The 26,248-nt window shown below is 48.2% G+C and overlaps 1 long non-coding RNA gene across 1 annotated transcript; it reads right to left on the minus strand.

Moving 5' to 3' along the window:
* Positions 1–292: 292 nt before the first annotated feature.
* LOC119564586 lies at positions 293–25,771 on the minus strand. Its single transcript, XR_006287719.1, has 16 exons — positions 24,178–25,771; positions 20,784–20,901; positions 20,338–20,473; positions 19,527–19,580; positions 19,028–19,147; positions 18,646–18,719; positions 17,905–18,039; positions 17,101–17,226; positions 16,528–16,631; positions 9,270–12,668; positions 8,827–8,893; positions 8,661–8,715; positions 7,671–7,843; positions 7,282–7,394; positions 3,929–4,013; positions 293–602 (listed from the first exon to the last, which is right to left on the minus strand). It is a non-coding gene; the product is annotated as an uncharacterized LOC119564586 (long non-coding RNA).
* Between the last annotated feature and the right edge of the window lie 477 nt (positions 25,772–26,248).

Genomic DNA, 26,248 nt, shown 5'->3' on the forward strand with positions numbered 1-26,248 from the left:
CAGTCGCTCCCGGCCGCTCACGAACGACGTACAGGGTGACATACACACATTTTCAGTCCTGGCCTTGGACCCCAGAAATGCGCATCTTTAACTGTCCAGCACACTACTGCACAGAACAAGCTCATTATTAGTCCATCACGTCATCCAAGGAAACGATTATGCCCGAGCCTTTGTTAACCTAACTAGAGATTCCCCAAATACATCGACCGCAACACGCTGCTTCGATGCAACGAGTCGATTAACTAGGAAATATCACTTACGAGGATAAAATCACAAACCAATTCTGAATTTTATGGCCTTACAACATTTATTTCTTTTGTAACCAATTCCTAAACATCACCAAGCTAAATACCATTTCAAAGCCAAAAGTTTTCTCACCCAACATCTTACAGCAGTTCATACTAACTGGAAAGACTTCCAGCCACAACCACCCTCCCCACAGTTCGGTGATGCTCCAATTGTCCGTCAAGCGATCTTGTTGCCGTGAGTACAGACAGAGGAGGTCAGCTAACGATGAGGTCGCTGTCTCTTATTCTTGGGTCCTCCTCGTCTCTTTCAGAAATATCCCCGACTCGGGTGCAGACGATCCATCGCGGGCATAACTGAAATGAGTACTAGTTAGTAAAACTAAGATTGCTTTAAATAGTACAAGGACCTGTGATTGTGAGCAAACTGCAATAAATCCTTGCTGATCTTAAATACAAAAAAGAAGCTTACAAGAAGTGGAAGATTGGACAAATGACCAGGGATGAGTATAAAAATATTGCTCGGGCATGCAGGAGTGAAATCAGGAAGGCCAAATCACACCTGGAGTTGCAGCTAGCAAGAGATGTTACGAGTAACAAGAAGGGTTTCTTCAGGTATGTTAGCAACAGGAAGAAAGCCAAGGAAAGTGTGGGCCCCTTACTGAATGAGGGAGGCAACCTAGTGACAGAGGATGTGGAAAAACCTAATGTACTCAATGCTTTTTTTGCCTCTGTCTTCACGAACAAGGTCAGCTCCCAGACTGCTGCGCTGGGCAGCACAGCATGGGGAAGAGGTGACCAGCCCTCTGTGGAGAAAGAAGTGGTTTGGGACTATTTAGAGAAGCTGGACATGCACAAGTCCATGGGGCCAGATGCGTTGTATCCGAGAGTGCTAAAGGAGTTGGCGGATGTGATTGCGGAGCCACTGGCCGTTATCTTTGAAAACTCATGGCGATCGGGGGAAGTCCCGGACGACTGGAAAAAGGCTAATGTAGTGCCCATCTTTAAAAAAGGAAAGAAGGAGGATCCTGGGAACTACAGGCCAGTCAGCCTCACCTCAGTCCCTGGAAAAATCATGGAGCAGGTCCTCAAGGAATCAATTCTGAAGCACTTAGGGGAGAGGAAAGCGATCAGGAACAGTCAGCACAGATTCACCAAGGGCAAGTCATGCCTGACTAATCTAATTGCCTTCTATGACGAGATAACTGGTTCTGCGGATGAAGGGAAAGCGGATGACGTGTTGTTCCTTGACTTTAGCAAAGCTTTTGACACGGTCTCCCACAGTATTCTTGCCAGCAAGTTAAAGAAGTACGGGCTGGATGAATGGACGATAAGGCGGCTAAAAAGCTGGCTAGATTGTCGGGCTCAACGGGTAGTGATCAATGACTCCATGTCTAGTTGGCAGCCGGTATCGAGTGGAGTGCCCCAAGGGCCGGTCCTGGGGCCGGTTTTGTTCAATATCTTCATAAATGATCTGGAGGATGGTGTGGATTGCACCCTCAGCAAGTTTGCAGATGACACTAAACAGGGAGGAGAGGTAGATACGCTGGAGGGTAGGGATAGGATACAGAGGGACCTAGACAAATTGGAGGATTGGGCCAAAAGAAATCTGATGAGGTCCAACAAGGACAATTGCAGAGTCCTGCACTTAGGACGGGAGAATCCCATGCACCGCTACAGACTAGGGACCGAATGGCTCGGCAGCAGTTCTGCAGAAAAGGACCTAGGGGTTACAGTGGACGAGAAGCTGGATATGAGTCAACGGTGTGCCCTTGTTGCCAACAAGGCCAATGGCATTTGGGATGTATAAGTAGGGGCATTGCCAGCAGATGGAGGGGCGTGATCGTTCCCCTCTATTCGACAGTGGTGAGGCCTCATCTGGAGTACTGTGTCCAGTTTTGGGCCCCGCACTGCGAGAAGGATGTGGAAAAATTGGAAAGAGTCCAGCGGAGGGCAACAAAAATGATTCGGGAACTGGAACGCATGACTTATGAGGAGAGGCTGAGGGAACTGGGGATGTTTAGTCTACGGAAGAGAAGAATGAGGGGGGATTTAATAGCTGCTTTCAACTACCTGAAAGGGGGTTCCAAAGAGGATGGCTCTAGACTGTTCTCAGTGGTAGCGGATGACAGAACGAGGAGTAATGGTCTCAAGTTGCAGTGGGGGAGATTTAGGTTGGATATTAGGAAAAACTTTTTCACTAGGAGGGTGGTGAAACACTGGAATGCGTTACCTAGGGAGGTGGTGGAATCTCCTTCCTTAGAAGTTTTTAAGGTCAGGCTTGACAAAGCCCTGGCTGGGATGATTTAATTGAAGATCGGTCCTGCTTTGAGCATGGGGTTGGACTAGATGACCTCCTGAGGTCCCTTCTAACCCTGATATTCTATGATTCTAAATTATTAAAGCTTAGAACATAAAACTGTTTAAAATAATAACTGCACCGTTGTTGCAGTCATTCCAGAACAAGGGTTTTGGCCTGTAGCTAAATTACAGCAAATTAGTAAACAAATGGTTTTTAAAAAACTAACAATTGTAAAGGTTATTTACTTACTTTTTAACAACATATTAAGCTATTAGCCACGTAGTTAATAAATATGCAAAAAACATTTTACCCATGTGTGACATTCCACAGCGTACAATCTACACCAGCGAGTCCCAGCTGCGGGTCTGTGAGCCCTGGTGCCCCATGGGGTAGAAGACCTGGGATTGTGCAGGGCTAAAGCTGGGAGCCCCAAGCACCAGCCTCCCGTGGGACAGAAGCCCCCAGCCCTCCAATCTGGTGGCTGAAGCCTGGAGCCCCCCACAGCCCCCCGCGCAGTGGGGCAGAAGCCCTGATCTAGACTGTTGAACAGATGTGTCCCCTTAGTTCTCCAACCTGGAGTGCTTTTTACACCGCTTTGCTGTGAGAAGCGCCACTACCGGTCAGTTCATACACAGCCTCCGGGTTGTGAATTACTCCCAGCTATACAGCGTGAATGCCGGCAACCGGCCACGTGCATGTTACGCTGCAGAAGAAGAGCAGCAAATTCCCAATCTCAGACTCCCCCCACCCCCAGCAATGTGCATCTTGTACTGCCCGGGACACAAGCGGACAGTGTGAGCTCATATAAAGGCTGTCGTTTCATTAATAGAAAATGATATGCACAAGCCATGTTATCTCAAGTGGAAGGTCCCAAATGCACTGCTTAGCAAATACAATTGTTTTATTGTTAATCTTTCTTTCTGTAGTTAAAAGTCAGCAGTTCTCCAACTGGGGGTCCTGATGAAAAGGGGGGTTGCGGCATTGCCAATCTACGTTGTGTGCTGCCTTTAGAGCTGGGGGGGCTGGCGAGTGGGGGCTGCTAGCTGGGCACCCAGCTGCAAAGGCAGCACCGCTGCCAGCAGCGGTGCAGAAGTACGGGTGGCAGTACCATACCATGCCAGGTCAGCAGCTGCTGCTCTCTGACTGCCCAGCTCTGAAGGCAGCACGTAAGTAAGGGTGGCACGGTATGGGGAGGGAGGTTGTCGCAGCCTGCAATATTTTCAAAAGGGGTCCCGGCCAAAAAGTTTGAGATCCTCTGTTTTAAATGATTGCAAGTACTGAGGCATGAAAGCAAGAATTGGTTAAAAAGAAAATAAGATAAAACGCACAGCAATACCTAACTTAGCAAGTTGAATGGATTCAAAGCTAAGCTTTTTCTTACCGTATGCTCTTCACAGTCTGTACTGTCCAGAGGCCTCCAGGCTAGGACCCATCCACCAGCTGTGTTTCTTTAGGTGCTGTTGCTGCTATGAGTGGTGAAGAGTGGAGGAGAGAGGTGATTTTTCTTCTCTCCTTATACTTTTGACTCACTGTGATTTATGCAAGGGAAATTCATTTTTACTTTGCCCACTTAACCTAGCTTTGATTTGTTTGGTTCCAAGCATGTGTGTTCCCTGCTCTCATTTCCACTGGCTGTATCTGTCTTATATCGGTTATATTGGAGGTATACGTGACCATTACTAACAAATCTGTCCCACCTTCACCTTGTAAAATGCACGGTCTCTACAGATATCAAAGATGATACACAAATCAGATTCAACCTTTAAAGTTGTGCCAACCATATCTGGAGAGCCGTATGAGCAAGAACATAATATATGTAATAAAAATGTATTAAACAAATTTTGCTTTTTGTAGAAAAGAAAAGATAATCTAATCATTATGGCTTTGAGTCACAATTTGTGATACAGTTCTCCAATCACTGGGCTTCATTATAATTTAAGGTTTCAGAGTAACAGCCGTCTTAGTCTGTATTCGCAAAAAGAAAAGGACGACTTGTGGCACCTTAGAGACTAACCAATTTATTTGAGCATAAGCTTTCGTGAGCTACAGCTTGCGTCCGATGAAGTGAGCTGTAGCTCATGAAAGCTTATGCTCAAATAAATTGGTTAGTCTCTAAGGTGCCATAAGTACTCCTTTTCTTATTATAATTTAAGGCATGCAAAGCTCCTTTCTTTAAGCTTTGACTTTCCAATTTTGATTTGACTAAATAGTAGAAAATTCCAAGAAACATTGTGGATTTGAGGTCATTAAGCTATGAAAGTGGAGACATAATTTATGTGTAGCTAAAAAGAAACTAAAAACTGATATTAAGTTGTAAGATGTTTAGCAGCACATCACCTCTTATTAGATACTTTGGGCTGTAAACTGAAAATGGGTAAAGATCATCATTTGTTTCACCGCTTGCATATTTAATGCTGCACATTCATACAGACTATTAACATGTTATGCACCGGTGGTTACACTTGCTTATTTGGCATCATAATTTATCCTTGTGGAATTTGAGTTTTCTTTTTTTTTTAACCATCAGCAATCAGCTGATATTTTTGGGACCACTTTTTGTAGTTACAAGCCATTTCCTACACCCAAAAGCAGTTAACAGGGAAAAAAGTGGAAAAAATAATAACAACAGCCCAATGCTAAAACAACAGTGCATGAAAGAAAAGTATCATTATGAAACCAACACACAGAAGTGTGGTTCTGTAACTATCCTTGTAGGTCATGTGACAAATTATAGGTAGCTAACAAAACAGTAGTGTGATAGCAGCTCTGATTTAAGCTAAGTTGAAAGCCATGTGGTTAAGCAAGTAAAGTTTGGGTTTTTAATGCTTTTGCAGTAAACCTTAATCACATTTTAAAACACTTTAGGGTTACTAAGTTTTACTAGTTATAAAAATGACACACTGTAATATAAACAAAAGAAAAACAAGCAAGTGTTTAACATATGAAAAAATAATTATAAATGGTTAACCCTTCAATTTTTTTAAGCAAAAGCACTCTCACAATTGGCTTTCCAATTGTAGTCTTAGCATGCCACGATTCACAAGTAAATGAAAGAACTAATTTTTTTCCACACCAAGAAAAAAGTGGTTGAGAGCATAAAAAACTGCAATCGATGTTGTCTTTTTGAAAAGGGGACTTTGAGTGGCTACACAACACAAACTTAACTATCTGTTTCAATTTCTGTGCTTTTTGGTTTGGATGCATTTTGTTTCTTTTGTATTTTTCAAGTAATTATTTCAAGAAATTTGGATTGAATTGTAGAGTTTTCAAGTGTGTGGGCTTGTTTATATCATCAAAATTCACATAACTCGTCTTGTTTCAGTTACTCTGGCTCGGTTCTAGCTCCTTGATCAGGGGCGGGCAAACTTTTTGGCCCGAGGGCCACATCGGGTTTCTGAAATTGTCTGGAGGGCCAGTTAGGGGAGGCTGTGCCTCCCCAAACAGCCAGGTATGGCCCGACCCCCCTTTGCTTCTCACCCCCTGACAGTCTCCCTGGGACTCCTGCCCCATCCAACCCCCATTCCCTGATGGCCCCCCGGGGACCCCTGCCCCATTCGCCCCCCGCTCTCTGTCCCCTGACCACCCCCGGACTCCCTGCCCCTAACTGCCTCCCGCAGCCCCATCCAACTCCCCTCTCTCCTTCCTGACTGCCCCCCCCCAGACCCCTGCCCCATCCAACCACCCCTTCTCCTTGACCGCCCCCAGAACCCCTGCCCCTGACTGCCCCATCCCTTCAACCCCTATCCACACCCCGCCCCCTGACCACCACCCTCAACTCCCCTGCCCTCTATCCAACCCCCTGGCTCCATGCCTCCCGACCACGCTGCCTGGAGCGCCGGTGGCTGGCGGCACGGCTGCACCAGGAGAGGCAGCCGCGCTGCACGGCACAGAGACCGGGTCAGGCCGGGCTCTGCAGCTCCCCCACCCAGAGTGTTGCGCCAGCGGAGCAGTGAGCCGAGGCTGCGAGAGAGGGGCCAGGGGCGAGTGTCCCAGGCCAGGAGCTCAGGGGCTGGGCAGGACGGTCCCACGGGCCGTAGTTTGCCCACCTCTGTCCTAGATCCAAAGATGTGACTCATATTGAGTACAGGATGGGGGCTTGATTCTGTGGCAACACAGGCTCAGTGTGTCTCTCAAAAATGCGAATGAGGCTACAAGACACCGCCTATTTTAGGTGAACTGAATTGACAAGGCATGGGGACCTTTCTTTGTTTGGGAGAAATGGTCGTAACACAATACGGTGGCCATCGTGATTTGAAAGCAGGGTATGCTATTGAACAGATGTTGCTGGTTTTGTGAGAGCGACACTAATAATAGGATGAGGGATTTACCATGGCCACCCATCCCTGGAACCAAGGCAGTGACGGAATGCAGAGTGTTTCATGTTTTACGGAGAACATTATTCACCAGGTCAGAGGCCAGAAGCTTAAAGTCAGAGCCAGGCAGAATGGGGCAACTGCCGCTCTAGGTGGTGCAATGATGCAGGCTGCCAAAATGTTCCCCCATCTTGTCCTTGTACCGGTTGGGGGTTCTGGGGCTGTGGCTGCTCCTCAGTTCCCTGCTGCCCTTCAACAACTCACAGACCTTAAGAGCCGCTCGGGTGCGGGTCCCGCTCCACCTAGATTCAGAGGCCTTTCCTCAGGGGCCGACCCCATACTAACAAATTCTCTCTGCCGACAAGAGTCTTTGCAGCCCTCCCTCAATACTTAACTGAAGCAAATTTCTATTTGCTCTTACTCTGCAGATCACTGTCTGGCTTCGATCCCTAGGGATGGGCTCAGGGTGGCTGCTCCTTCTTAGGTCTCTGCCACAGGCTGGCCATTCTCTCATCTACCCAATCTCACGAGGAACTGAAAAGCGAAAGAGAGAACACTTGTAAGCTAGGCCACCACTGGTGCATGGAAGACAGACAGACACACAGGTGTAACTGACTTCTGCTCATTGGAGCCCCGTTCTTTATTCCTCTCCAGCCCACCCAGGGCCTAAAATGCTCATCACTCCCAAGGAACTACAGCCCTCCAGGAAAGGGACAATCCCAGACAATTACCAGCCACGGGCAGAGCTGTACCTTCCCCAGGACACATCCCATGGAAATGAGAAGCATCTCTCTGTTCTCAAGGAAGCACCTCACTATGCAGATACTGGAGAGAGATATTTCACAAACAAACACCGGCTCCTCCAACATCACAAGAGACCTCCTCAGCTCCGTTGGCAAGTGAAATGTCTAGATTGTGCAGGTCCACTTCCTCCACATGCTCCTCCTCTGTCTGGGGCTGCTGCACTGGCCTGGAGCAGGCCTCTGCAAGAACAGCAAACCACCTATGGAAGAGCCATCGCTGCCAGAAAGGCTATAGGTGCATGAGATCTTCCAGTACCTGCCTCCCTCTCCCATCTGTACTACATCACCTCCATTGCAGTAAAAGACACGGACTAAACACTTGATGGGTCAAATGGCCTTTTACGCTCCCCTTCTGCCAGCTCTAACACGCTTTCCTGCCCCCATCCTGCTGGCTCTTACATCCAAGACTGTGAGGACACACAAACAGCATCCATGCCCAATTTCTGTGAAGGGAGACAGTATCAGAAGAGGCAAGAAGAGGGAGCATGCACGTCTGTGTTGGCCACAGGAGAGAGAGAGAGAGAGAAACATGGAAGGAAGAAAAGCATCTCAGTGGCTGGACTGACCTCCTGCTGGGGAGAACACTCCACTCCTGGTCAGAGAAGAAAGCAGCCCCTGAAAATAAGAGCCTTGTCTCCCTCGTAACCAGAGCTAGTCACGAACCTTTTCCTACACACTACACGCCAGTTAACAAAAAGTCCCAGCCTGGAGCCAGGTGGACCGTGAGTAGAGCCCTCACAGCTTGCCTTCGCTTTCCCTCGCATGAGGGGAGTGGACTCTGACCCGCCACTTTTCCCTTGGTACTAAACCCAACACAAGGGGGGGTGGGGGGGGAGACAGTAAAATTAGCATCTCAGTCGGCAACACTGCTCTTCTCGCATCTCCCATGCTCCAGGGTTCTGCCCTCAACCCCCGCTGCAATATGCCTTTATAACTACAAATAGAAAACACCTTTTGCAACAGCACCTGAAATAGTGACTTTGCAGAGGAGACTTACCTCTTCCTCAGCCTTAATCCCACAGAGCCCCATGCCCAATGAGGAAGCTCACGGCCTGTGAAGAAAACCAGAGTGAGTACAGAATGAGGAATTCAAAGCACTGACCGCTTACTCACAGTCAGTTATGCGGAAGGCAGAAAGCGGAGGACTGTTAATCTTCACTTACAAGAATGTCCAGGCTGCTCAGGTCAACCTCTGCCAGCTTCTCCTGCAGCTGCTGCTCGACGACTCCTCTGCAAGCACCACAATTAAGCCAAGCAGGAGCCATCACTCCACAAAACTCAATTGGTGTGCAAAACCTTGCCCTCATCCCTGCCTCCCTCTCCCATCCCATCTACGTCGGCCCCACTTGATGAACAGAGACTCAGTCAACACTGACAGTGATGCTCCACTCTCGCGCACACTCCCCCCCATGATTTTTGTTCCCTCCTACTTCTTCATGGCTCCCGAGACCTAGCCAATGGGGATGCACACCTAGCACGCCTGCCTGTGTGCTATGAAGGGAGACCGAAGAAGGAGAAGCAAGCACAGACAGACAAAGTGTGTCAGCCAACACACTAGAGTAGAGAAGAGAGAGAGAGAAACAGGGGAGGAAGGCAAGAAACTCACCAGCTACAGTCATCCTCCTGGATCCAACCTTTTGCTGCAGTGGACACACCTCTCCTGGCCAGACAGATGAGCAGCCCCTGATAATGGGGGCCTTGTCTCCCCCGTAGCCACAGCTAGTCAGGAACCTTTTCTTACAAACACAGACCTAGCTAATGGCGCGTCCCTGCCTGGAGCCAGGTGCGCCGTGACCAGACTCCTCACCAAACCAGACACTTATCTTACTAACAGCAATGGCTGCTCTGCTTCCAGCTAGACGGCATCACCGTAGCCTGGCATCAACAATGCTCAGTGTCTCATGGCTCTTGTATGCTTTCCATCTCACAACAGGGGTGGGCTCTTACCCTTGACACGAAGCACAACACAAGAGGGAAAAACAAAAGTTATCGTCGGAATCTGCAATGTTGTGTCGGTGGTTCTTCTCCTTCTCCCATTAGACCTTCATAGATACAATTAAAAAGCATACAACACACACTCAACCTGTGGAATTGCTGGCCAGAGAATGCTGTGAAAGCCAAGACTATAATAGGGTTCAAAAAAGAACTAGGTAAATTCATGGAGAATAGGTCCATCAATGGCTATTAGTCAGGATGGGCAGGGATGGTGTCCTTATCCTCTGTTTGCCAGAAGCTGGGAATGGGCGACACAGGATGGATCACTTCTCGATTACCTATTCTATTCATTCCCTCTGAAGCACCTCGTATTAGCCAGTCGGAAGACAGGATAGTGGGCTAGACGGACCTTTGGTCTGACCCCATATTGCCATTCTTACGTTCGTATGTTAAGCAGCCCGTTGCACCTGTATTCAAGAGAGTCACTGTGCAGAGAAGACTGTTGTCTCTTCCCCTGGTCATAAACCCACACCTACTCATAAAATAGGGAAATTCTCCTCCCACACCCAGAATAAGGAAGAAAACTTTTATGAGAAACCAAGCCTCACTTAAAGGGAAGCAGTCGTCTGTACTCAGGCTCTACCATGCATTTATCTAAGCCCTGGTCACACTGGGGCGGGGTCAACCTAAGATATGCAACTTCAGCTAGGAGAATAGCGTAGCTGAAGTCGACGTATCTTAGGTCAACTTACCTCGGCGTCTTCGCGGCACAGGGTTGACTGCCACCGCTCCCCCGTCCACTCCGCTTGCGCCTCTCACGATCAATTTATCGTGTTTAGACTAAAATTGACCCCCGATAGATCGATCACTATCCACTGATCTGGCGGGTAGTGTAGACATACCCTTAGGATTCAGCCCTGCTGCTAAAAGCCGTGAAGCGTAGCCGCTGTTTGTCGTCTCTCCTGCCAACAAAAAACTTCCACTCCCAACGAGTGGCATTTGTATTGTGAGCAGGAGAGCGCTCCTGCCGACAATGTGTGTGGTTCACACTGGTACTTGTAGTGGCAAAACTTTTACTTTCGGGGTGGGGGGATGGGGGAAGGGGTTAACGCTTCTGAAAGACAAAAGTTTTGTCCTTCAATGCCAGCATAGACATACCCTTACAGGCAACTCAGCCTGCAGCTGCCCTGGAACAACAGTAACACCGGGTGGAAGGGCAGGGTTATGCACAGAGGATTTTCCCCATAGAGCAACAGTGACGCTGGGTGACCACGGAGTAATCCACAAAACATTTCCCTCATGGAGAAACAGTGACACCGGATGGCCACTCAGGTTAATGCACACAGCATTTATATCATGGAGCAACAGTGACACTGGGCGCCTAATCGAGGTAACGCACAAAGCATTTCCTTCGTGGAGCAACTGTGGATTACCCTGAGTGACCACCCACTGTCATTGTTGCTCCATGAGGGAAATGCTGTGTGCATTGCCTCGAGAGGCCACCTGGCATCACTAAAATATTTCCCGCATGGAGCAAGAGTGAAACCAGGTGGCCAATCCAGGTAATGCACAAACCATTTCCCTCACCAAGGAAGAGAGGCAACAAGGGGCCACTTGGGCTAATCCTCAACGCATTTCCCTCATGAAGCAACAGTGACAATCATAGAATATCAAGGTTGGACGAAACCTCAGGAGGTCATCTAGTCCAACCCCCTGCTCAAAGCAGGACCGATCCCCAACTGAATCATCCCAGCCAGGGCTTTGTCAAGTCTGACCTTAAAAACTTCTAAGGAAGGAGATTCCACCACCTCCCTAGGTAACGCATTCCAGTGTTTCACCACCCTCCTAGTGAAAAAGTTTTTCCTAATATCCAACCTAAACATCCCCCATTGCAACTTGAGACCATTACTCCTCGTTCTGTCATCCGCTACCACTGAGAACGGTCTAGATCCATCCTCTTTGGAACCCTCTTTCAGGTAGTTGAAAGCAGCTATCAAATCCCCCCTCATTCTTCTCTTCCATAGACCAAACAATCCAGGTTCCCTCAGCCTCTCCTCAAAAGTCATGTGTTCCAGTCCCCTAATCATTTTTGTTGCCCTCCGCTGGACTCTCCAATTTTTCCACATCCTTCTCGCAGTGTGGGTCCCAAAACTGGACACAGTACTCCAGATGAGGCCTCACTACTGTCGAATAGAGGGGAACGATCACGTCCCTCCATCTGCTGGCAATGCCCCTGCTTATACATTCGAAAATGCCATTGGCCTTCTTGGCAACAAGGGCACATCATTGACTCATATCCAGCTTTTTGTCCACTGTAACCACTAGGTCCTTTTCTGCAGAACTGCTACCTAGCCGTTCGGTCCCTAGTCTGTAGCGGTGCGTGGGATTCTTCCATCCTAAGTGCAGGACTCTGCACTTGTCCTTGTTGAACCTCATCAGATTTCTTTTGGCCCAATCCTCTAATTTGTCTAGGGCCCTCTGTATCCTATCCCTACCCTCCAGCGTATCTACCTCTCCTCCCAGTTTAGTGTCATCTGCAAACTTGCTGAGGGTGAAATCCACACCATCCTCCAGATCATTAACGAAGATATTGAACAAAACCAGCCCGAGGACCAACCCTTGGGGCACTCCGCTCGATACCGGCTGCCAACTAGACATGGAGACGTTGAGCCCGACGGTCTAGCCAGCTTTCTATCCGCCTTATAGTCCGTTCATCCAGCCAATACTTCTTTAACTTACTGGCAAGAATACTGGGGGGGACCATATCAAAATCTTTGCTAAAGTCAAGGAACAATACGTCCGCCGCTTTCCCCTCATCTGCAGATCCAGTTATCTCGTCATAGAAGGCAACTAGATTAGTCAGGCATGACTTGCCCTTGGTGAATCCATGCTGACAGTTCCTGATCGCTTTCCTCTCCTCTAAGTGCTTCAGAATTGATTCCTTGAGGACCTGCTCCATGATTCTTCCAGGGACTGAGGTGAGGCTGACTGGCCTGTAGTTCTCTGGATGCTCCTTCTTCCCTTTTTTAAAGATGGGCGCTACATTAACCTTCTTCCAGTCATCCGGGACCTGTTAAGGAAAAGTTAGCATATGTGACTCCATTTTCGTTTGGGGCCCACCAGTGTCTAAAAGCAAGCACATCATGCACTAGGAGGAGTGCTCCTTAGATACTGCATTCCTGTGAAAACCCTCCCTCTTGTTTCCAGCCCGTCTCGACTCCCGGTTTCTGTTCTTTGTCTGTTCCTAACTCCCTGCCTCCTGGACTTGATGTTAGCCTCCCATCCCAATAAGAAAGGCTACTGCATTGCTTTAGGACCATGTTGTGTAGTTGAAGTAATGGTCTAGCACGGGGAATGTACCTAGCAGGGATAGGTGGTAGATAAGGGAAGGGTTTGTCTATTGGCTAAGGTTTCCGACCCACGAGGGCAACGTGCTTTGCTAAAAGGTATATAATCTCTGTATAACCTGCATGCGGGGTCCCCTCCTGACTAGCAGGGGGGCACCACGCTCGAGCGTAATAAACTTAGTATCTTTGGGAACTCTGCAGTTGTGGACTTTCTTTGTGTGCCTCAGCCTAGACTCGAAGCGTGTGTGACCTATCGGGTATAATTCACAGCAGTTCCTGTGCATGACCTATTACGTACAATCCGTAACAGGACCTCCCCCGATCACCGTGAGTTTTCAAAGATAACGGCCAATGGCTCCGCACTCACATCCGCCAACTCCTTTGGCGCTCTTGGATGCAGCGCATCCGGCCCCATGTACTTGTGCTCGTCCAGCTTTTCTAAATAGTCCTGAACCGCTTCTTTCTCCACAGAGGGCTGGTCACCTCTTCCCCAGACTGCTGCCCGGTGCAGCAGTCTGGGAGCTGACCTTGTTTGTGAAGACAGAGGCAAAAAAAGCATTGAGTACATTAGCTTTTTCCACATCCTCTGTCGCTAGGTTGCCTCCCTCATTCGGTAAGGGGCCCACACTTTCCTTGACTTTTTTGTTGTTGCTAACATACCTGGAGAAACCCTTCTTGTTACTCTTAACATCTCCTGCTAGCTGCAACTCCAGGTGTGATTTGGCCTTCCTGATTTCACTCCTGCATGCTCGAGCAATATTTTTATACTCTTCCCTGGTCATTTGTCCAATCTTCCGCTTCTTGTAAGCTTCTTTTTTGTGTTTAAGATCAGCAAGGATTTCACTGTCTAGCTAAGCTGGTAGCCTGCCATATTGACTATTCTTTCTACACATCGGGATGGTTTGTTCCTGTAACCTCAATAAGGATTCTTTAAAATACAGGTTTCAGAGTAACAGCCGTGTTAGTCTGTATTCGCAAAAAGAAAAGGAGTACTTGTGGCACCTTAGAGACTAACCAATTTATTTGAGCATAAGCTTTCGTGAGCTACAGCTCACTTCATCGGATGCAACCAGCTCTCCTGGACTCCTTTCCCCCTCATGTTATTCTCCCAGGGGATCCTGCCCATGAGTTCCCCGAAGTTGTCAAAGTCTGCTTTTCTGAAGTCTAGGGTCCGTATTCTGCTGCTCTCCTTTGTTCCTTGTGTCAGGATCCTGAACTCGATCATCTCATGGTCACTGCCTCCCAGGTTCCCATCCACTTTTGCTTCCCCTACTAATTCTTCCCGGTTTGTGAGCAGCAGGTCAAGAAGAGCTCTGCCCCTAGTTGGTTCCTCCAGCACTTGCACCCTGAAATTGTCCCCTACGCTTCCTGGATTGTCTGTGCACCGCCGTATTGCTCTCCCAGCAGACATCAGGGTGATTGAAGTCTCCCATGAGAACCAGGGCCTGCGATCTAGTAACTTCCATCAGTTGCCGGAAGAAAGCCTCGTTCACCTCATCCCCCTGGTCCGGTGGTCTGTAGCAGACTCCCACCACGACATCACCCTCGTTGCTCGCGCTTCTAAACTTAATCCAGAGACTCTCATGTTTTTCTGCAGTTTCATACTGGAGCTCTGAGCAGTCATACTGCTCTCTTAGATACAATGCAACTCCCCCACCTTTTCTGCCCTGACTATCCTTCCTGAACTCTTTATATCCACCCATGACAGTACTCCAGTCAGGTGAGTTATCCCACCAATGGGCAGCCTCTTGGGAGAATGCCCAAAGCATTTCCCTAATGGAGCAAAAGTGACACTGGGTGGCCACTTGGGGAATGCTCAAAGCATTTCCCACATTGAGTAAGACTGACACTGGGTGGTCACTCGGGGTAACGCACAGAGCATTTCCTTCATGGAGCAACTGTACATTACTCAAACAAAAAAACTTCAGAAACAGACTTCAGAGAGAAACAGCAGAACTAAAATTCATTTGCAAATTTAACACCATTAATTTGGGCTTGAGTAGGGACTGGCTGGCTCACTACAAAAGCAGCTTTGCCTCTCCTGGAATTGACACCTCCTAATCAATTATTGGGAGTGGACTACATCCACCCTGATCGAATTGGCCCTGTCAACACTGGTTCTCCACTTGTGAGGTAACTCCCTTCTCTTCATGTGTCGGTATATAATGCCTGCATCTGTAATTTTCACTCCATGCATCTGAAGAAGTCGTTTTTTACCCACGAAAGCTTATGCCCAGATAAATCTGTTCGTCTTTAAGGTACCACTGGACTCCTTGTTGTTTTTGTGGATACAGACGAACACGGCTACCCCCTGATACTCGACACCCGGTGTCACTGTTCCTCCACGAGGGAAATGCTGTATGCATTACCCCGAGTGGCCATTTGGTAACACAAAGTATTTCCCTCATGGAGGAACAGTGACACCAGGTGGCCAGTTGGGGTAATGCACAAACCATTTTCCTTATGAAGGGACAGTGATAATGGGTGGCCACTCTGAGTCACACACAAAGCATTTCCCTCAGAGCAACAGTGACCTGTCAAAGTAATTCACAAAGCCTTTTTCCCCACAGCGTTACAATGACATCCGCTGCCCAGTTGTGGTAACTTACAGAGAGAGCCCTCGAGTAGCAGCAAGCGCAGGGGTTAGGACCCAGGAGCCTGAGCTGGAGCGAGTCAGTCCAGAGCGCTGTGCATAGCCCTGGACCCTCCACATGCCCTGGGTGGTGCAACCTGGTGAGTGGAGACACAGGCCGAGGGCTACTCTCAGACCCCTGCTCACATCCTCGACTGAATGTGGCCTGCTTCAGAGAGGAGGACTAGACTGGCATGACCAGGGAAGCTCACCCAGTGATATAGAAGGAAGACACCTGAGGACTAAGCATCTCTTGTTACAGTCAAGTTGCTCTCCACAAAGTTAGCGGACTTCAGGAAGATTCCGTAGCACCTGACAACTCCTTGGAGGGCACAAAGGATTCCCCCAAACTTATCATGCCCCAGTTAGAAGCAGAGGTCTTTTTTCAGGGACCCACCCTGTGACGGGTTTGACCCCAGTTCTGGGATGCCACCTGATGTACTGGAATTTCTCTGAGCCTGCCTGCTGCACTAGCCTGGCCTCTCTCTCCCTGTTTTGCTGACTTAGGGTCTCCAGCCTCTGGCAGCACACACACACACACACACACGTAGGGACGCACCAGCTGCAGAATCGCACAGAGTCTGTCAACAGCTCTCTACAAGAAGACTCAGCTACGATATCACCCAGCACTCAACTGCAGTTCCTCTCTGGAAAGCACACCCAAAATAATATTGTCTTGGGCTGTAGAGAAATCTATACAACATAAGCTCATAAATTCACCCCCTCCCTCAATGTGGCGGAAGATATGCACAACTCCCCCCCCCGTTTGAAGTTGCACAAACTGGGTTTAATGAACTTGTTTTTGTTTATTATTAACTATAAGGGAAGAAAATTTTAAGTGATTGTAAGGGATAGCAAACAGAAGAAGGCAGATTACTAAGCAAATAAAACAAACATGCATCCTAAGCCTAAGATCTTAAAGAGACTGGACTCAGGAAGTGATTTCTCACCCTAAAGGTTGTTTTTAGGCAAGTTGCTGTCTTAGTCCGGACTCAGCCCTGGACGTTCCCGCTGCTCAGTTCCTTTGTCCCTTCAGGTACTTTTAGCAGTCTTTCTGCTTCGACAGGAAGGCAAAAGAGAAGAGACCTGTTTGCGTTACTTCCCAGCCTTAAGTAAGATTTACATAAGGCGGGAATCTTTTGTTTCCCAGTCTTGACCACCCCTTCCTTTTAGTGGAAAATTACTAGAAGTCCAAGATAGCGTTAAGTACCAGGTGACAGGACCACCTGACCTAGTAGCGTCACAGCTACATCCCAGGACGCGTCTCAGGAAGGAGAGAGATTAGTGTCTTCAAAGTCTTATTGTTTCTTCCTAATGGCTCATCAAGGCTGATGGTGTGTTGTCTGGTGGGTGTTTCCCAAGTATACACCCGGTTGTAATTGTTACATAGTCAATATTTCCAACTTTAGATACAGAAATGATACGTGCATCCAAATTGGATAATCACATGCAGTAAATTATAACCTTTCCAATGATACCTTAAAAGACTATCTCGCATGAAATATATCACTTATCTCACTGACAGTGGCGGCTGCTCCACTCCCAAATGTATGGCTCCTGCCTCATTTCAACAAGGCCCACAGTCTCCCTGCTCTCGCTCGCTTTCCATCGTACGAGTGGAGTAAACTCTGTCATTTGACTTCTTTCCCCTTGGTACCAAACCCAGCACAAGGGAGAAAAACAAAGAAGTTAGCATCTCAGTCGGCAATGTGGCATAAGCTCTTCTTCTTGCATCTAACACACCCCAGGGCTCTGCCCTCAACCCCCCTCCCATTACACCTTCAGGACTACAAGTAGAAGCACCCCGGCAATGACACCCGAAATAGTCACTCTGCACAGCAGACTCTGGTCAAACACACCAAACCTGGGGGAAAATGCAGAAATTGGGCTTGTTTTTTGCTTAATTGGCTTGAGAGTTGCTTCTTGGCAAGTTTTTGGCTGCTGGCTTGTTGCTTGTTTACCTTGCAGCTTGTTACTTCTTTTTTTTAAAATCGGCTCCTGACAAGCAAGGGCACAGGGCAAGGAGAGGCAAAGTGGGGGAGAGAGTCAGGGGTGCACAGTGGGCCCACCACATTCCCAGACTGCACACCGGGGGGATCTAGTCACAGAGTGTTCGGGTTCTTACAGATTCCTTGTTTTGAAATGGGATTAGCTTGATTTTTGGTTTATTGTGAAAGTCGGGGTGCTTATTTACCCCGTGAAAGATGGCAACTGTGAGTGTCATACCTCCCCCAGCCTTAAATACCAAAGAGCCCCGTATCCAATAAGCAAGCACACTGCCTGTGACAAAAACTACAGAGGAGGAATTCCAATCGCTGACTGCTTACACGCAGCCAGTTATGCGGGAGGCAGAAAGGAGAGGACTGTTCATGTCTCCTCAGAAGGATGCCCAAGCTGCTCAGCTACACCTCTGCCACTTTCTCCTCTGGCTGGGCTCCTGGACAATTCCTCTGCAAGAGCAGCTGCAAAAGCCAAGCATAAGCCATCAGTACACAAAGCTCTACCAGTGCTTGAAATCTTGCCCTCATTCCTGCCTCCCTCTCCAAACCCATCTACACTGGCCCCACTCGATGACCGAGTCAACACCGACTGCCACGCATGATTTTCATCTGCTCCAACTTCTCCAGGGCTCCCGAGTCCTCACCTGTCGGGATGCAAACCTAGTACCCCTGCCTGCGTCCTAAGAAGGGAGACAGCACAAGGAGAGGAGAGAAGACAGAGAGTTGGCCAACACACTAGAGTAGAGAGAAAGAAAGAGAAAAACATGGGAGGAAGGCAAGCAACTCAACACACAAAGTCATCCTCCTAGATGCAACCTTCTGCTGCGGAGGACACATTGCTCCTGGCCAGAGAAATGAGCAGCCCCTGAAAATGGGGACCTTGTCTCCCGCATAACAACAGCTAGTCAGGAACCTTTCCTTACAAACCCAGCCTTAGCTAAAGGAGCGTCCATACCTGGAGCCAGGTGGGCCACGGGCAGAGCAATCACCAAAACAGACACTTATCTCAGAGTGGCAGCAGTTCTGCTCCCAGTTGGACAGCTTTTGCGTGGCATCAACAATACTCACGGTCTTGTCACTGTCACTCGCTTTCCATCGCATGAAGCAGTAGACTCTGGCACGCGACTTCTTTTCCCTTGGTACTAAACCCAGCACAAGGGAGAAAAACAAATCAGTTACCATCTCAGTCAGCAACGTCTCGTTAACCCTTCTTTTCCTTCTCCTGCATGGCGGGGCTCTGCCCTCAACCCTCTTCCCGTTACACCTTTAGCATTACAACCAAAAAGCACCCCTTGCAATGGCACCCCACATAGTCACTCTGCCCAGTAGACATGGCCCCTCCTCAACCTTAATACCACAGAGCCCCATACCCAACAAGGAAGCACACGGCCTGTGAAGAATACTACAGCGAGTACAGATGAGGAATTGAAAGCACTGACCGCTTACTCACAGCCAGTTAAGCGGGAGGCAGAAAGCGGAGGACTGTTCACGTCTGCTGAGAACAATGTCCAAGCTGCTCAGGTCCATCTCTGCCACTTTCTCCTCCGGCTAGGGCTCCTCAGCAATTCCTCTGCAAGAGCAGCAGCAGAAGCCATCGCTACACAAAGCTCTATTGGTGCCTGAAATCTTCCCCTCATTCCTGCCTCCCTCTTCCATTCCATCTACATTGGCCCCACTTGATGAACAGAGATCAAGTTAATACCGACAGTCACCGCTCCACTCTCGCACGCACTGCCCTGCATGATTTTCATCCCCTCCTACTTCTTCATGGCTCCCGAGACACAGCCTGTGGGGATGCACACCTAACATGCCTCCCAATATCATATGAAGGGAGAAGGCACAAGGAAAGGTAAGGACAGAAAGGTAAGGGGGGGGTGTGCGTTGGCCAACATACTGGAGAAGAGAGAGAGACAGAGAGAAAAAACATGGAAGGAAGGCAAGAGACTCACCCCCTGGAGTCATCCTCCTGGATCAAACCTTCTGCTGCAGAGGACACACCGCTCCTGGTGTTAAGGAAAAGTTAGCATATGTGACTCCATTTTGGTTTGGGGCCCACCATTGTCTAAAAGCAAGCATATCATGCAACAGGAGGAGTGTTTCTTAGATACTGCATTCCTGTGAAAATCCTCACCCCGTTGTCTCCAGCCTGTCTCGACTCCCAGTTTCTGTTCTTTGTCTGTTCCTAACTCCCTGCCTCCTGGCCTTGATGTGGGCCTCCCATCCCGATAAGAAAAGTTACTGATGCATTGCTTTAGGACCATGTAATGTAGCTGAAGTAATGGTTTAGCACGGGGAATGTACCTAGCAGGGATAGGTGGTAGATAAGGGAAGGGTTTGTCTATTGGCTAAGGTTTCCGACGCACGAGGGCAACGTGCTTTGCTAAAAGGTATATAATCTCTGTATAACCTGCATGCGGGGTCCCCTCCTGATTAGCAGGGGGGCACCACGCTCGAGCGTAATAAACTTAGTATCTTTGGTAACTCTGCAGTTGTGAACTTTGTTCGTGCGCCTCAGTCTAGACTCGAACTGTGCGTGACCTATCGGGTATAATTTGCAGCAGTTCGTGTGCATGACCTGTCAGGTATAATTCGTAACACTGGCCAGAGAAATGACCAGCCCCTGAAAATGGGGACCTTGTCTCCCTCGTAACCACAGCTAGTCAAGAACATTTTCTTACAAACCCAGCCCCAGCTAAAGGGGCATCCCTACCAGGAGCAAGGTGGGCCATGAGCAAAGCAATCATCAAAACAGACACTTACCTCACCGAGGGTGGCGGCTCTTCCGCTCCCAGTTGGATGACTTTTCCGTGGCATCAACAACGCTCACGGTCTCGTCGCTCTCTTTCTGTCGCACGAGGGCAGTAGACTCCAACGCTTGACTTCTTTTCCCTTGGGACTAAACCCAGCAGAAGAGGGAACAAAAAAAAAAATTAGCATCTCCGTCCGCAATGTTGCGTTGTCTCTTCATTTCGTATCTCCCGTATCCCAGGGCTCCGCCCTTAACTCATCTCCCATTATTACTTTACAACTGCATCTGGAAGATACCCATTGTAACGGCACCCAAAATAGTCACTTTGCTCAGGAGACTCTTGTCCCTCCCCCAGCTTTAATCCCAGAGCCTCGTACCCAACGAGGAAGCACACAGCCTGTGAGGAAAACTACAGTGAGTACAGATGACGAATTCAAAACACTGACTTCTTACTCACAGGCAGTTATGCAGAAGGCAGAAACATGAGGACTATTCACGTCTCCTTAGAAGGATGCTCAGGTCCACTTCTGCCAGCTTCTCCTCCGGCTAGGGCTTCTGGACGATTCCTCTGCAAACTAATAAAGCCAAGCAAGAACCATCACTACACAGAGCTCTCTCGGTGTGTTTAATCTTGCCCTCATCCCTACCTCCCCCTCCCATCTCTGCTTGGGACTGTGTTCCAGTCGTCCAATAAACCTTCTGTTTTACTGGCTGGCTGAGAGTCATGGTGAATCGCAGGAAGTGGGGGTGCAGGGCCCTGACTCCCCCACACTCCATGACACGCTGCCACCAGGGCAAGAAGCTTACACAACTTTGATCTTCTTGGGTCTGACTTCGAAGCATTCAGCATCCCCTTCCACACCGTGGGCTTCCCGCAGCAAGTCCGCCCGGACGGGGCTCCTGGGAAAGCCAGAGGGCCCTGCCCCCCAGCTCCACCGTCAGCATGACTCTCAGCCAACCAGTAAAACAGAAGGTTTATTATTCGACAGGAACACGGTGTAGAACAGAATTCGTTAGCACAGAAATCAGTGACTTTCGGCCAAGTCCGCCTTGGGGAGTCGTGGGCCAGATCCCCTGAACTCCCCCTCTTCCGGTCCCCCCAAGCAGATTGCCAGCTTCCAGCGACCCAAAGTCAGACACCCCCATTGCTCCTCCTCCTTGTCTTTATCTCATTTCCTGGGCAAAGAGTCACCTGGTCGCACCCCATTTGTTACAAATTATACCCGATTGGTCACACACACTTCTAGTCTAGGCTGAGGCACACGAACAAAGTCCACAACTGCAGAGTTCCCAAAGATACTAAGTTTATTACGCTCGAGCGTGGTGCCCCCCTGCTAGTCAGGAGGGGGCCCCGCATGCAGGTTATACAGAGATTATATACCTTTTAGCAAAGCACATTGCCTTCGTGCGTCGGAAACCTTAGCCGATAGACAAACCCTTCCCTTATCTACCACCTATCCCTACTAGGTACATTCCCCGTGCTAGACCGTTACTTCAACTACACAACATGTTCCTAAAGCAATGCACCAGTAGCCTTTCTTATCGGGATGGGAGGCTCGCATCAAGGCCAGGAGGCAGGGAGTTAGGAACAGACAAAGAACAGAAACTGGGAGTCGAGACAGGCTGGAGACAACGGGGGCAGGTTTCACAGGAATGCAGTATCTAAGGAACACTCCTCCTGGTGCATGATGTGTTTGCTTTTAGACAATGGTGGGCCCCAAACCAAAACGGAGTCACATATGCACATATGCTAACTTTTCCTTAACGCATTCCTGGGTCTCAGGTTACAAAGGGCACCATGTGACGGGTTCAGTCACAGAGACCCCTGTGGGACTGTCACCCAATGTGCTGAAATTACCTCTGAGCCTGTTTTACCTGCCAACTGGGGACTTCCAGAACCCTGTCTTGTTGAGCCAGACACGCTAACCTGCTGCAACACAGACCCAGGGTCTGAACCACGCCCCCAAAGCTGCAGACTTTAAGTGAAAACAGCTCAGCAGCTTATTTGTCTCCAGCACCCAGATACCAAGTTCCCAATAGGATCCAAAACCCAAATAAATCTGTTTTACTCTGTATAAAGCTTATATAGAGTAAATTCATAAATTGTCCACCCTCTATAACACTGATAAAGAGATATGCACCGCTGTTTTCTCCCTTTGGTATTAATCACTTACTCTTGATTTATTAATAAACAAAAGTGATTTTATTAAGTATAAAAAGTAGGATTTAAGTGGTTTCAAGTAATAACACACAGAACAAAGTAAGTCACCCAGCAACATAAAGCAAAAACACGCAAGTCTAAACCTAATACATTAAAAAAAGGATTACAGGTAATATCTCACCCTCAGAGATGTTCCAATAAGCTTCTTTCACAGATTAGACTCCTTCCTAGTCTGGGCCCAATCCTTTCCCCAGGTAGTGTTAGTTCCAGCAGACATCTCAGGTGGTAAGCAGGGGATTTCTCATGACTGGCCCCCTTTCTCCTGCTCCACCCCCTTCTATAGCTTTGACACAAGGCAGGAATCTTTTGTCTCTCTGGGTCCCCACCCCTCCTTCTAAATGGAAAAGTGCGAGATTTAAGATGGATTTAATTATCAGGTGACATGGTCACATGTCACGGTAAGACCCCTAGTCTCCATTCTCCATGGGCTGGCCCACACATACACAAGAAGGCTTTCAAGAAACTAAGGCCATTTACAACTGATTGTTTCTGGAGCACCCTTAATGGCCTCTACTTCATATGTTTACATCAGTGAAACAATTTTATAGCTAATTCTCCTAACTCCAGATATAGAAATAATACATACAAACAAATAGGTTGAACACAGTAGATTACAAGCTTTCTAATGACACGATACAAGGGGTATTTAGCGTGAAGCATATTCCAGTTATGTCATAAGCATATTTCCATAAAGCATATGGAGTGCAACGTCACACACCAGTCATAGCGTACGTGCAGGCAGCCTCACCAGCCCCAGAGGTCTCGGCCAAAGTCACACACCTCTATTCCCACCACCGAGGTATTGGTGCAGCACACAGGAAAACTGAGGCACATGCCGTATTCATGCAAAACAGTAAAACTCACATAGGCTCAACAGTAAGACACTCATAAAACATAACAAGGAAAAATCCCCACTTTGTCACACCCTCTATCCCTGCTCCTTCTCTGTTACATTTACATGGAGAAAAATGGTACAAAGCCCAACTGCAATTCAGCAGAACCCAGTGCAACGTGGCAACAACTGGGAATGAGGCAATCTGTCCCTAGCGGGGGAACCTGGTGACTAACAATCACTTTGCAGTGGGAGAAAAAAGTATAAACGGGATGCTCCAAATTTGGTTAGACTAGAAAAAGTCACGAAGCTTGTGTCCAGCGGTGAGGAAATTTGCTACATTACCCTGGACGCTGTATGGGCTATTTTCTTTCTTGAAAAAATAGCTGTGTTTTAATATCAGGATCGCAAACTCCATGGAAAACCCTAGTGGTGTCAAGGCCCAGGTAGATTTAACCTCCTTGTACCTAGTAGAGGTCACTCCTGGTTCCCCCACCTGGGACCGATGGGCATTCCTGTTGGAGGGACGCACACTTCCATGACAGAGGACGAAGGAGTTGATGAAAAACACTGTGGGCTTCACTCCAAGGAAAGGTGAGCAGCAAAAGGGAAAAGCAGAGAACTCACCTGAAGGAGCTGAGACGCCACAAATGCTGCCTTAAAGTGCACTACTTGGGAATTAGGAAAAAACAATCTTTTCTGAGCCCAAGAAAAGATTTTCATGGTGTTTGTCTCCCTTGCAGCTTCTCTGGTGATAAATAAGAAAAGAGTTATGGTGAAAGAATTTCCCACACTCACAGCATTCATGGGGTTTCTCTCCTGTGTGGATCCTCTGATGTATGATAAGGCTTGAGCTCTGAGTGAAGGTTTTCCCGCACTCACAGCATGTATAGGGTTTCTCTCCTGTGCGGCTCCTCTGATGTGTAATAAGGCCTGAGCTCCAAGCGAAGGTTTTCCCGCACTCACAGCATTCGTAGGGTTTCTCCCCTGTGTGACTCCTCTGATGTGCAATAAGATGTGAGTGCTGAATGAAGGTTTTCCCGCACTCACAGCACTCATAGGGTTTCTCCCCTGTATGGATCCTCTCATGGCGAATAAGGTGTGAGCGCTCAGTGAATGTTTTCCCGCACTCACAGCATTCACAGGCTTTTGCCCTTGTGTGAATCCTCTGATGTTTTATAAGGGCTGAGTACCAAAAGAAGGTTTTCCCACACTCACAGCATTCATGGGGTTTCTCCCGTGTGGATCCTCTGATGGCAAATAAGGTGTGAATGCTGAGTGAATGTTTTCCCGCACTTACAGCATCCATAGAGTCTCACTCTGGTGTGGATTCTCTGATGGGTAATAAGGTGTGAGCGCCTCCTGAACTTTTTCCCACACTCAAAGCCTGTGTTATTTCTCTCTCCCGTCAGGATTCTCTGCTGGGCTGTGGTTTCCTTGAGGCCTTTATGAGTTCCCCAATAATTAACAGATATTCCAACTTTCTGCGCTGGCTGGTTTCCCTGCCGCTTCTCTGGCCTGTGCTGCCCCTGAGAGACTTTTCCCTGCTCACAACTCCTGGACACGCTCTTTTTGCATTTTTGCAACAACGCCCCATGTGGTTCCACTTGCTCATCTTCCTGCTGACGATTCTGTTCCACGGTCTCTCTCACCATCCCATCACCTGCTGGGACAGAGAAAGAAAAACCTTAGAAACCGGAAGGGAAAAGGGGAGAAGAAACCAAGAGAATAGCTGAAGATGGAAAAAAATCAGGGACTGAATTTCCCCCAACTCTTCCCCAAAGGGGCGAGAGGAGGGGATCAATTCTGCATCCAGTTCCCATCCAAACACTCAGGGAGATGGGAGTTTGGGGAGGGAACTACTGCCAGGAGTTAGTCAGGATGGGTATCAGAGTAGCAGCCATGTTAGTCTCTAAGGTGCCACAAGTACTCCTTTTCTTTTTTCAGGATGGGTAGGAAGCCATAAACAGTATTTGCCCAGAGGATATGACACCTGCTGGGGACCATCCTGAACCCAGAGACCTCACAAGGTCTTTGCTGGGAATCCCAGCTGTTTTCTTCAATGATCCCTCACTCATGCAGCTGCCTCTCAGGATCTCTGTTTCCTCTGAGCCCTGGAGATCTGGGGCCCACGGCTCTTCCCCTCGTTCCAGCTGGGATATGACATCGGGTTTGGAAACTGGAAACCCTGCTCAGGGGAAAGAAGACCAGTGAGATCAGGTAACAGCAAAAGAAGAAATTACACAACTTGTGTATTAACGATGGTTCTTGTTAGGATATAGATATTCAGGCCTGTCTGCAAAGGCCTGTACTTTAAGAATTTAGATTTATTCTTATCACTTGGCTAGTTAGAGGTATAAAAGACAGAATCACAATCACTGTCTGCCGGTGTAAGGTCCTTCTCTTACTGTGACAGTCTGAGGCCCTGTTCTTAGGCTAAGGCCTTTGACTGAGCAACAGAGGCAGCCATAAGCTGGGAAGCGACCGGTCACATCCTCACATTCCAAACTAGTCACATTGAAATAAGGTGCTATTGGGCTGTTAGGAATACACTCCTGTCCTGATAGTGCCTATCATCTCCAGAGAAAGGGAAGTGCCTAGAAGATGTAAAAGGAAACTTAGTTTGATAGCATCCTGTCTGGCAAGAACTCACTTATCAATAGCTGGGATGTGAAATCCTGACTTCTGTATTCTTTTGTCATTATAGTTCCCACTTCGCTATTGTTTGTCTGTATAATCTCTGTCTGGTTCTGTGATTGTTTCTGTCTGCTGTATAATTAATTTTGCTGGGTGTAAACTAATTAAGGTGGTGGGATATAATTGGTTACATAATCATGTTACAATATGTTAGGATTGGTTAGTTAAATTT

Source organism: Chelonia mydas, chromosome 28 (genome assembly GCF_015237465.2).
Source record: "Chelonia mydas isolate rCheMyd1 chromosome 28, rCheMyd1.pri.v2, whole genome shotgun sequence".
Lineage (NCBI taxonomy): Eukaryota > Metazoa > Chordata > Testudines > Cheloniidae > Chelonia > Chelonia mydas.